At 33.2% G+C, this 11636-nt stretch overlaps 1 pseudogene; it reads right to left on the bottom strand.

Moving 5' to 3' along the window:
• The window catches only part of LOC130848431 (elongation factor-like GTPase 1), a 57474-nt pseudogene extending 46311 nt beyond the window's left edge, over positions 1 to 11163 (bottom strand).
• Between the last annotated feature and the right edge of the window lie 473 nt (positions 11164 to 11636).

Below are 11636 nucleotides of genomic sequence, written 5' to 3' on the forward strand. Positions count from 1 at the left end.
TTAAAAGTAATATTTCATGATCAAATACCTCATCTCAGAAATGCAAAGATCACTCAACATGTTATACATACATGGTCTAGGTCAATAGACTAAACAGAAAAAAACATATTATTACATCAATAGATATATATTAAAAAACTTCTGATAAAGTTAATTTCCTATTTAAGAAAAATACTTCTAGTGAACTAGGCAATGAGATGATTGGAGTAAACTCCAAATCAAAAATTATAAAGCAGAAAATTGGTGAATAGGACCATAGCAAAATTAAGAATCTTGATCTTTAATAAAGATTACAAAATACAAACAAAAAGAATATAAATTAGGTAAGATATTCTCAATGTTTGTAACTAACAGAGGGGTTAAAGGAACTTCTGAAAATTCACACAACATGGAGCTGGACAAGAAAAACCTCAAAGGACTACTGGGCAAAAATATGAACAGAAATCCACAGAGAGGGACAACCAAAATGTAAATAACCATATATAGAGATGGTCCATCTCATTAAAATAGAGAAATGCAAATAGAAGCAGCAATGGAATATAACTTTCCTCCCAGAAATTTGGCAAAAATAAAAAAACTGATAACATAAGCCAGGGCAGGTAAGTGGGCATTCAGGAATCTTCAAACACTAAAGGTGTAAATGCTAATTGATATATATACCCACTCTAGGGAGTAATTCACCAATATTTAGTCAAATTAGATAAACATGAACCCTTTGTTTCAGATTTCCTTGTCCTGGTTATATATGCCAAGGAACTTCCTACACAAATCTGTAGAGAAAAATCCAGTGATGTCATGCACACTGTTTGAGGTAGTGGAGTTTTGAAGGCAATCTGGGAGACCCTCTTGGGGAAATGGATAAGTAAATATGTTGGATGCAAGTTAAAGAATACTATAGAGAAGTTATATAAGATATATAAACTGTATATAATTTTATGTATATATATATTTCACAAGAATGCATAGAAATAAAAAAGAATATACATTTTAAAAATTAGAATGATTCCCTAAGTAGAACTGAAAAATGGAAAAGACTGAGAATATATTCATAAAGCCATGTTGCATAATGTTGCTATATTGTCAAGAACTCTGAAGTATTAAACTCAATTCTCTATACCTGAAATTTTCTCTCTCTTTATATAGCTTACTATGGTTTACAGCATTCTCTAAATATAAATTAATGAGAGAATTTCTAAAGAATATCTGTTATTTTTGATATATTTGACTGCATAAAGATTTCTAAACTACCAGAAAAAAACAGACAAATGACAAACTGAAAACAATCTTTGCAATAAATATAGCAGATGTAGATTTAACTGCATTGATATGTAAGTTTTTAAATATCAGTAAATAAATACAAAGTTTGTCTCAAATGTGTATGACATCAATAGCCTAGCCACATACAATAAATATAAATGCCAGTAAACAGATTAACAATATCCAATCTCATTCAAAGCCATGCAAATTAAAAAGCAGTATGGTATTTTTTTCACTCAGCAATGAAAAAATATAAAATTTCTATGATACTCAGTGCTTGCTAGAGGGTAGTAAAACAGAAGTTAACTAATAAACCGTCTGCAAGTTGTGGAATGGCTTATATCAAACATAAATGTTTAAAAGATCCCATGATGAGCGAAAATGAAGGAGATCAAGAGTTGTGGCGTGAAGTTTCATCAAATGGAAACCAGAAAAAAAGAAAACAAAAGAGTCCTCATCTCTCTGTAAATAAACAAAGAGCTTTGTTGAATAAACATTTTAAAATTGAAGAGTCTGAAGATTTCTAAAATGAGGAGTCTCCAGTTATTCCTCATGTCCGTTCACATGTTAACGGAGGAAGTTTTCGGGAGCTAAGTACTACAAAAAAAAAAAAAAAGGCTGATATGGAGAGCACAAAGCCTCTGCAAAAAAGCTTACAGATAAAGAGATGTCCAACCTGTAAAGGGCTCATATAATCAAATATTAAAAATTTGAGGAATACCTGATGAATTGGAGAAATGACAATACATGAATTTAAAATATAAGCATTAAAATAAAAATGAAACAAAACACCATTTCATTATTTTCCTAGTTATTTTCTTGTGTACTCATACCAAATATTAATAGTCATTATCTCTGAGTGGTAGGCTGATATGCAATTTTTATTTGAGTCTTTGCTAATTTCTTTAGCTTGAAAGTTTTCAACCGTGCAAATATATTTAGGAAAACGTTTTAAGAAAAGTCTGCTCTCAATAGCCCATGAAATGAAGAACACAGTCAAATTTGAGCACTGTTAGTTGACTTGTGTTTTAAATTTGGAGCATCCAGTTCCCATTGGTAGTGAAGAGAAGGTGGCCTGGGAAGGACCTATGGAACCCAGAAATTTGTGAAATGAAGATTGGTCTTGGGGAACAAAGGCAATATTTATGTTTATAAACCATCTGAGAACAGCTTTTTATATTAAAAAAAAAACTTGGAAAGCTGTTCTTTACAAAAAAAATTATCAATGTATTTCTTTTTAATTTGTGGTTTTAAAATGTTATAAAAGAGGACTATAGTATCTTGGGACATTAAAAGTAAGAGATGCAGTGAAGTTTGCTAATAAGACACAGGAGTAGTGAGTGACAGGCAATTTCAAAACCAGAATGATTACATCTTTTCACATAGTTCTCATAGCTTCACCACCAGGGAAACTGTCACATTTTCAGAGAAGCCCCTAATTTTTAAAGAGTTCCTGCCAGCTTCCTTCACTTTGTTTTATTTCACCTGACAAAACTAGTATTTACCTGATGTGTTAGGAACAGTTTCACAGTAGAAATTAAGAAAATGTAATGAACAGAGGTTGGTGACAAAACACTTTATTACCGATTTTTGGTCATGTCTTTTTCTTTGCATATTCAGCTTATAAACTTAGAATATTATTGGCCTTTATGAATTGAATAGGATCTCTAATAAAAATTATAATACTTAGTGATATCTCATAAACAAAATTCATTATATTTTCAATGAAACACATTCCTTAATTGTGAAAATCCCAAACCTGAATTCAGTACTTTAAATATCAAGTAGTAATATTTTCTTTTAAGTCATTGCCCTGCTTTCATCAAGTTAACTTCAAGCTCTTGTTACCTGTTATTTCACCTTCATTTCTCTCTTTCTCTCTCTACTCCTATGTATATAGGTATACATGTATATGTGTGTGTGTGTGTGTGTATATATATATATATCACAGTCTATATTTCCATAAGAACACTGCCAATAATCAGAAATAAGGAAAATGAGAATATATGGTAAATGGTTAGCTAAACTGAAACCATCAGCTGTGGAGGAGATATATACTGAAAGATACCTTATACTATATCATAATGGAAAACCTGAATTTAGTAAAAACCACAGAAATCATAATACATTTTATCCGAGTACTTTTTCAAACCAAATTGCATTTTGGAAGATCGCTCAGACAAAAAGCATACTATTTAACTGTGTTAGATGGGGATATCTCAACGTTTGTTGTAAAATGAGTTTGTGGGATATTACAGGTTAACTGCTACAGGCTAAAAATGTTTCATGGATGAAGATATCTGGAAATGCTTGTTTAAATAATTTGATCATTACTGACTGAAGAACTTGTCAGAATATTTTCAAGAACTGTGAAGTTTTGGGCGTTTTACCTTACTTGCAAGGTAGCAAGTTAGCCTGCTACAGTTTCATGGATGCTGGCAGAAGTCATAAGATTCCTGGGTCAGAGACAAATGACTTTGTTACTTCTGGCACAGCAGGCAGCATGAACATCAGCACATTTGCTTCAGTTCCCCTTGCCCTTATGTCCCTTACAGACAGTGAGAATGGGCCCAGAAAAAGCCAGCGCATGCAGTGGGTTGTATTACAACAGAGGAACCCTGAGTTTAGGAAACTCAAATTTATTATACTGGGCAGTGAGCATTCTTTTCTTTTCCTCCTATCTTCCAAGTCTTGAAAAGACAGTCCAGATTAAAAGACATCCTATGCCTCCTCCTGCAAAACATTCAGACAAGCCATATCCCATAGAGAATTGCTTCCTAAGAATCCTTTAAAATGCTTATTTGCACTGTGAATTTTAAGGATGTACTAGGATTTTCCAAATCCAATTTGAATATGAAAATTGTGCATCTGTGTGTGTGTAAAACCTCTCTTAATTAGAAAAGACATAGAAATCAAGAAAAAATTGAAATAAATCTTTTTCCATCTCATATGCTAGTTAAGATTTACAGTCAACTTGACATTCTCTTACTATTGCATTCTTAACTATTTTAAGGTATAACAGGAAATAGAACTCTTTTGTGAAGTGTAATTAAAATATTTACTTAAGTATAATGGCCTATGCTTGAATCCTAGCTCTAACACTTACTGTTTACATGTAGGGGGAAATGAAAGGAAAAAATTCTTAGAACTTCAGGGTTTTATCTGCAAAAATTTACCTTGTGAGTTCATTTATTTGATTAAATTAAAGAATGCATGTAAATAACAATGTTTTACCTCATATATAGATATTTTATATTATTATATTAAAGTATATTCTATAATATATGCACTGTATTGGTTTATAAAATATTAAAATTGTAAATAACTATAAAATAATTCTAAAATTACATTAATATAGAAGTGTAAAATAAGGGTCAAGTGAAAACTGACAGTGTGTACACAGAGGCACATGCACACGCACACATAAAACAACATCATTGGAAAATGACAAATACCAAAGACCAAGCAAATTTTAATTTCCAACAAACATCAAACACCAGATAAAAACATCAGAAATAAGGATGAAAAAAATAATTTAATTTTAAATATTTCACATTTATTTTTGTTATCTATTGAGGTGTGATCAGAAAGCAAAGTTGTTCATCATACTTACAGCCTGGAAGCAAAAATAGAGATATTAATATTCCTCTTGAAAGATGTAAGGATAACCTCTACAGAATGAAATTGATGACATTTCCTTCCAGATCTAAATAGTTGCATCATAAGCACAAAGCGCTGATCCTTTCTCCCTGTTAACTTATATTCTCAAGAGTGTATGAAAATAATGCCAACAGTCAAGTTTATATCTTTTTTATTTAGTAAGAATTAATATTGTAGTTCATAGGAGCCACAATCATGTTAAACATTAATTGTTTAAAAATGAGTTGAAATAATTTATAATTAGAAAAAATACTTTCCCTTTATTAAAATCTAAACAAACAGAACAAAACATTTCAACCAAATTCCTTTTAAGATACATGGGGCTTAGATTAAAACTGACTTTAATGGGATCACAAGGAGGGCATCCAAGAATAAAATTCAGACTTCATGTGCTTGTGTAGTTGTGTTGTATGAAATCATTTTACGGTAACTTTCTATTTGTGTATAGTAGTTAATACAAAATAAAAAAAGTTTTTTTCAATTTTTACTTATTCTAATAAATTGGCCAGGGTTAGATATATTTTAATGATGCTTTTAAAAAAAATTGGTATAGAAGTTGTGAACTGTTTAAACTACCAAAGAGCAAAAATACCTTGGCAGTGTTGCCTTTGCTAATGAACTTGGCATAAAGATTCTCCAGATGAGGTATTAAACTAAGGTGTTTTCAGTAAAGTCAAATATTCTTTCTTGCACTTTTTCCAGATGGCCTTCTGCAGGCCATCATTTTTCAGCTGTCCATGAAACAAATGCTAGGCCATCTATTTTGGGGGGGAATTACTTTGCCAGAATCATTAAACCCATGTTGAGGGTTAGCAATGTGAGAATTCCATAAAAAGTTTGAAGATATTAATAAAATATTTGACTAGGTAAAATGGCTTAAAATGGAGAGTATCTGTGAATACAGGAAAGCAATTTCTCAAACAAGGCTTATTTGCCTGATACATGGCATTTGTTTAGTTAGATGCAACCTCTGTTAATTTTCTACAGGGTCTTGAATATTTTTTAATAAAGAAAAATAACCATATAATTTTCTGTCAAAATTATCATGTATAGAGCACTTTTTGTGTACTTTGAAACCATATCATAACCAAAACAAGAATAATTAAATTATTTTCAAACATAAAACAGTGAGAAAAATCTGAAAAAAATGATTGCAGTTCTAAGGATGTGTGTATTTGGCTATTACAAAACAAAAAAGTTTTTTTACTAAATACGAATAATAGATCTATTACTCCTAAAAAGCAATTAATTTTTTAACAAGCACATGGCTTTTGTCTCTAGAGATAAGGTAGTCAGGTAGTTACACAATTGGAGACTAAGAATTTCTGAAACATGATGTGGTTTCTATTTTCTTAAATATCTTTTAGACTATGTAACTCTCTCATCTATCTCTTTGTGCTTGTGAGTACAGTATATGTTCAACTGCTGCATTCATCCTTTATTTCAACTTCATTTTCTTAGAAGCTGAGTTAATAAAAGGCTCTGAAATAATTATTTATGTTAAATATCATGAGAGTCTTAATTTTGGCTCTGTGCAGTTATTAAAAAAATTAATATGGCAATATTAATCTAGACATGGTTGTGTACCATATCCAAATATGTAAAATAAGTCAGGCTCTTTATTATGAAACCATTTCCTTAATCATCTCCATTTTCTAAATAACCTGGTTGAAGCGAAAAGCCAAGTATAGTTGAATACTCTTACACAAGAATAGTATCTGTGTTTTTCACCATCAGTTGATATTAACTATTACTAGTCAAAAGCAAAAATATGAGAATCTAGAACAAGGGCCTACCTGGTGTAAATAAATAGAGTACAAAAATTAGCTCTAGGCATAAACTATCAAATCAGAACATAAATCAAGTTGGTACAAATATACACATTGATTTGTGTAAAATGGAGACTATACGGTGCATAAGTTAGGACCCTGAAATTTCTCACATGTGACTATGTGTATTCTTCATTCATTCATTCATTCATTCATTTATTGAAAAAAAAATCCATTGGATAGGAACTATGTTAGGCATTAGTGATACAATGGTGAGCAAAACACTAAACAAACAAATAGGGTCCCTGTTTTTATGGAGATACTAGTAGAAAAATAGAGAAACAAACAAAAGTTCGACCAAAAAAGTAGATGGTTTTATTAAACCATAAGGCTGAAGAACTTGGTGATGTCTTCCTTGAAAAACTGACAAATAAGTTGAGATCTTAAAGATGACTAGGAGGAACCAGACAAAGGAAAAGGAAAGCAATCCATGAGGGAGGAAAATGTCCCTTCTCTGTAGTAGGAAGCATCATGGTGCATATGAGAAAGTGAAGAAGTCCATTGTGACCGAAATGGAAGTTGGAGACAGCAGTGGATACGAGGAAAGAAAGGTGGGTGAGGGGCTCACCGTGAAGCAGCTTGCACACTGTGTTAAGGATTTTGGTTTTCTGTCATAAAAGCAAGTAGAAAGTCATCAAAAGCTTTCATCAGGAACTCAAGTTGTGACATAATCATATCAATCATATTTTCTTCTGAAAAAGATACCTATAGTTACATTCCAGAGGCCATATTGGAGTGAGGAGATTGAGCAAATCAAAGTTTTGAACAAGTGAGAGAACTCCTGCAGCAATCCAGGTATGAACTATGTGGTTATGATAGATGTGGAGAAACAAAAAAATTTTAAACATATTTAGTGGGTAAAAAGAGAAGATTTGTAGATGGATTGAATAAGAGAATCATGGGATGGGGTGAGGGTTGACTTCTAAGTTTCTGGTTTTTACAGTTAACTGGATGGTGGTGCTAATCACTGAGATAGAAAACTCTGAGCTGGAATGGTTGGGTGGTAATGGGAGAAGATGATGAGTTTTATCCTGGAAGAACTGAATTTGAAGTATCTTTCAAATATCCAAGAGGAACGATCAGAGAGTTAGGCAGACACACAGGTGCAGTGTCCAGAGGTAGAGTCTTGATGCATATTTAAGTTTGGAAGTTATCTGCATATAGTTGATAATTAAAGCTATGAGTAAAATGATTAGATTCCCAGGAGAGAAAGTATGTGGAAAAATGGTGTAGGACTCATTTGAAGAACTCAGACATTGAGAGGAAGAAACAAACTGGGAAAAGAGATGAATGGATATGACCTAAGAGGTAGAAGAAAATCAACATAAGAGAGTATTGCAGGGACTTCCCTGGTGGTCCAGTGGTTAAGAATCTGCTTCCAATGCAGGGGACGCAGGTTTGATCCTTATTGGGGGGACTAAGATCCCACATGCCGCAGGGCAACTAGGCCCATGAGCCACAATCAGAGAGAAGCCTGCATGCTGCAACAAAAGATCCTTCATGTGCCAACTGAGACCTGATTCAGCCAAAAACAAATAAATAAATAAATATTAAAAAAAAAAAAAAAGTATTGCAGAAAGCGGGTAAGTTGGTGAATGTAGTCAGTGTTGTTTGGAGTTAGAATATAATAAGGCATAAGAAATATCCTTAGAATTTTATGATATAAAAGTCATAGTTAACTTAGTGATTCTGAAATAGTAGAGAAGTAGAGATGAAAATTAGATACACCAAAGTGGTAGACTGGATATGTTAATATAAACATTAGGTTCAGAGAATTAATGCATTTACTATATAATATGAAATAAAATGCAAAGTGGGAAATTTTTCCATCTCATCAGCCAAAAAAGGGTTCTTGGAATGTGTTTACTATTTAAAATGGACAATTCTTAAATTAAGTATTCTAGGCACATAGTTTTACATGGGAAACTGTAGAATGTTAATAAGAACCTTGGCACTGAAGTTATAACACATTGAGTCGAAGAGAAATTTCATGTGGCTAGAAGTATGCATCTTTTGTGAACCTCAGTATCTTCCTGAATAGCAGGTTTAATGGTAATAACTCAGGATTGTTTTGGAGATTCAGAAAGGAAAAGAGACAGAAAATATGTAGGATATAACCTATAAAATTGTATTGAATAAATTAGATTCATCTGATTGTGTGTAATAGTATCCTAAATGGCGTCTCTACCTCTGATCTTGCTACCCTCTATTCTGCCCTCTAACTGCCACCTGGTATTACCCCCACTATATCCTCCCCTCTGAACTTTTAGTGCTTAATAAAATGTCTATGTCTTACATATCTTTGTGTCTCCCTACAGTGCCCAAGGTAATACTTTTCACATAGTATAGGTCAAAGATGTGTTATTTAAATCTCAAAAAAAATTGTTTGTTGCATGTTCAGACATACCTACAGGGGTTCTACTTCACTACTGTTATGTCTTATTGTGTTTGCACAATAATTATTTTTTCCACTGGCATTTAGGAAGTGTAATTAATTAAAGTAAACAGTTACAAAGCAAAACAGTCAGTATTGACAGTTGCATTTTTAAAAGCCTTTTGAATCAGTGTCATCTCCACATTTATCGGAAGTCAAAATGCCGACAAACTGTTATTAAATAAATACACTTACGTGTTCTAACTCCTTTTAAAATACAATTGTATTTTCTCATCTTTTCTAGCTGCTTTGTTTTCTCTTACTGCCTCTACCTTGAATCAGTTAAGGATGGCCATGTTTCACTCAGTGCTAAAGGATATACACAGATTTAGCTTAATAAACACGAAGTTGAAACCTGACAGGAATCATCTGTGCCCCTCTCCAGATTGATGGGCCCTTTCCAGGAAGCTTTAATGTGCACACAAAATGTCAACTCTCTGAAATAATTTGCAGAAGATTAGTTCTGTGGTGATTCAATTTGATAAGAATGGGTATTAAGAACTACCTCAGTGGACTTATTTGTACCAGTCGGGCTTATTGGTCATTTCCATAAAGATCACTGAAGTGTAGATGATAAACTAGCAGGAGGAATAGCTCTCAAACCACCAGCCCCCAACCATCCTGACCTGCCAGCCTTCTGGTTGCTGAATGTTTTCAGTTTGCTTCATATATATCTCTGCTACATTTATGACCCAGGATTCAAATGTGCAGCTATCACTGCCGGCCTTTGGGCCTCGAATTACAGCACCTGACTTCCACTTGTCTTCATCATATTTTATTTGTTTTTAAATGAGAAACCTGTACTATTATTTGTCATCTTTAAATTTATAAGCTGGAGGGAAATGTCAAAGTGGAAAACGCTTTTGCCTGTGAATGGTGGAATCCTGGATAGTGTTTCTGTTTTGTTTCATTACTCTGTTAAATTTTCTTTACTTTTCAAATTCATTGGTCATCAGGAAAAAAGTATAAAGTGAAACATATTTAAAATGATGAATGAATACTAATATATCAGCCGAGCAGTTCATTTAAAATACCCAGAAACAGTAAAACCAGGAATTCTTTCTAACCTAGGAAAGATCCACTGTCATTTTAGTTGAGACTATGAGTGTCATCAAACTATCAAACTTAATATATGAGCTAAAGTATTAAGCAAGCAGACACATAAAGAAGGTTTACACATAAAGACGTAAAGAATATTTATCATAGTGTAGTAGCTTTTACGTAGAAGATTCAAGGATCAAAGAGTAGCTTTTCAAATACCACTTGATTATTTTGTGAAGTTTTTGTTAACTACTTGTTTTCACCTTCTAAATTCTTTGGAAAGAGGCTCACATTCATCCATTTTGCTCTCTTTCACCTCCTTATTTCTTCCCTTTGTGCTTAAAAAGACTATAGTTCATATTCTTAAGACATTTCCTTTTTTTGCAACATTATTCTCTTCCAATGTTTTCTTACTTAAACGTTAAGGAATACATTGAAATAGATTCTAAACTGAACTACAAAACGAGGCTGTTAATATGTCAGTATCCAGTACTTGCGAGAAAACACTAAAATAAGTTAGAATTGATTTTTAATACTAAACTGAAAAAGGGATATGATTAAATGTTTACACAAACCTGATGGGAATGAGTACTGTGGCGATGATCTTAGGTGAAAATACCACGTACGCGTATATGCACATACCTGTGCAGCTGAAAGCTGCCTAAGGGGAGGAAACCTGTTTTTAATCCATGTTTACTCATTATCTCCCTCCAGGTATACACAGTACAGTTAGTGCCCCAGTGTTTTGGGTTTCTCTACTAAATGTCTTACAAGAGGGGTCAAAATCCAGCCTCTTCCAATGGTATTTACACCACAGCCTTAATACTTCCCCTGACCCTCTGACCACCCTCACGCCTGCAGGGAAGAGCCGTTCTTGTTTCGTGCTGCACGGTCCGCCTCTGGGCACGGCTGCTGCTGCTGCCACTCCTGGTGCAATGCCATCTCTCTCTCAGTACCACCAGCACTTCAACTAGCTGCACGCATGCCCTTCCACAGCACTCCACACCTCAGCGTACTAGACACGTATCTGGTACATTGAAGCCAGAAGCTAATGATTATTTATCTTTTCTTTTATACGTTGATAAATGTGCTTTTACCTCTCACCCCAATTCTACCAAATTTTTGGTAAAACCACTGTTATAGATTTAAGTTACAGAGTATTTTTTCCCCTAGTAACTATGCATGAGTTCATGAGGTGGGCTGATGAAAGACTGGAGTGACAAACCACATAGCACTAAAATCATTTCCACTCTCCAAACCTAACTCTCTATGAAGTCAAGTTTGATCCCACCAAATTCATCTTTACTTAAAACATTAATAAAACACCTAATTTGTGCCAAACATTATTCTAAATATTTTATTAACATTAACCCATTTAATTCTTACTCCAAATCTAAGAATTAGGTACTCTTATT

This window comes from Hippopotamus amphibius, chromosome 3 (genome assembly GCF_030028045.1).
Source record: "Hippopotamus amphibius kiboko isolate mHipAmp2 chromosome 3, mHipAmp2.hap2, whole genome shotgun sequence".
Classification (NCBI taxonomy): Eukaryota; Metazoa; Chordata; class Mammalia; order Artiodactyla; family Hippopotamidae; genus Hippopotamus; species Hippopotamus amphibius.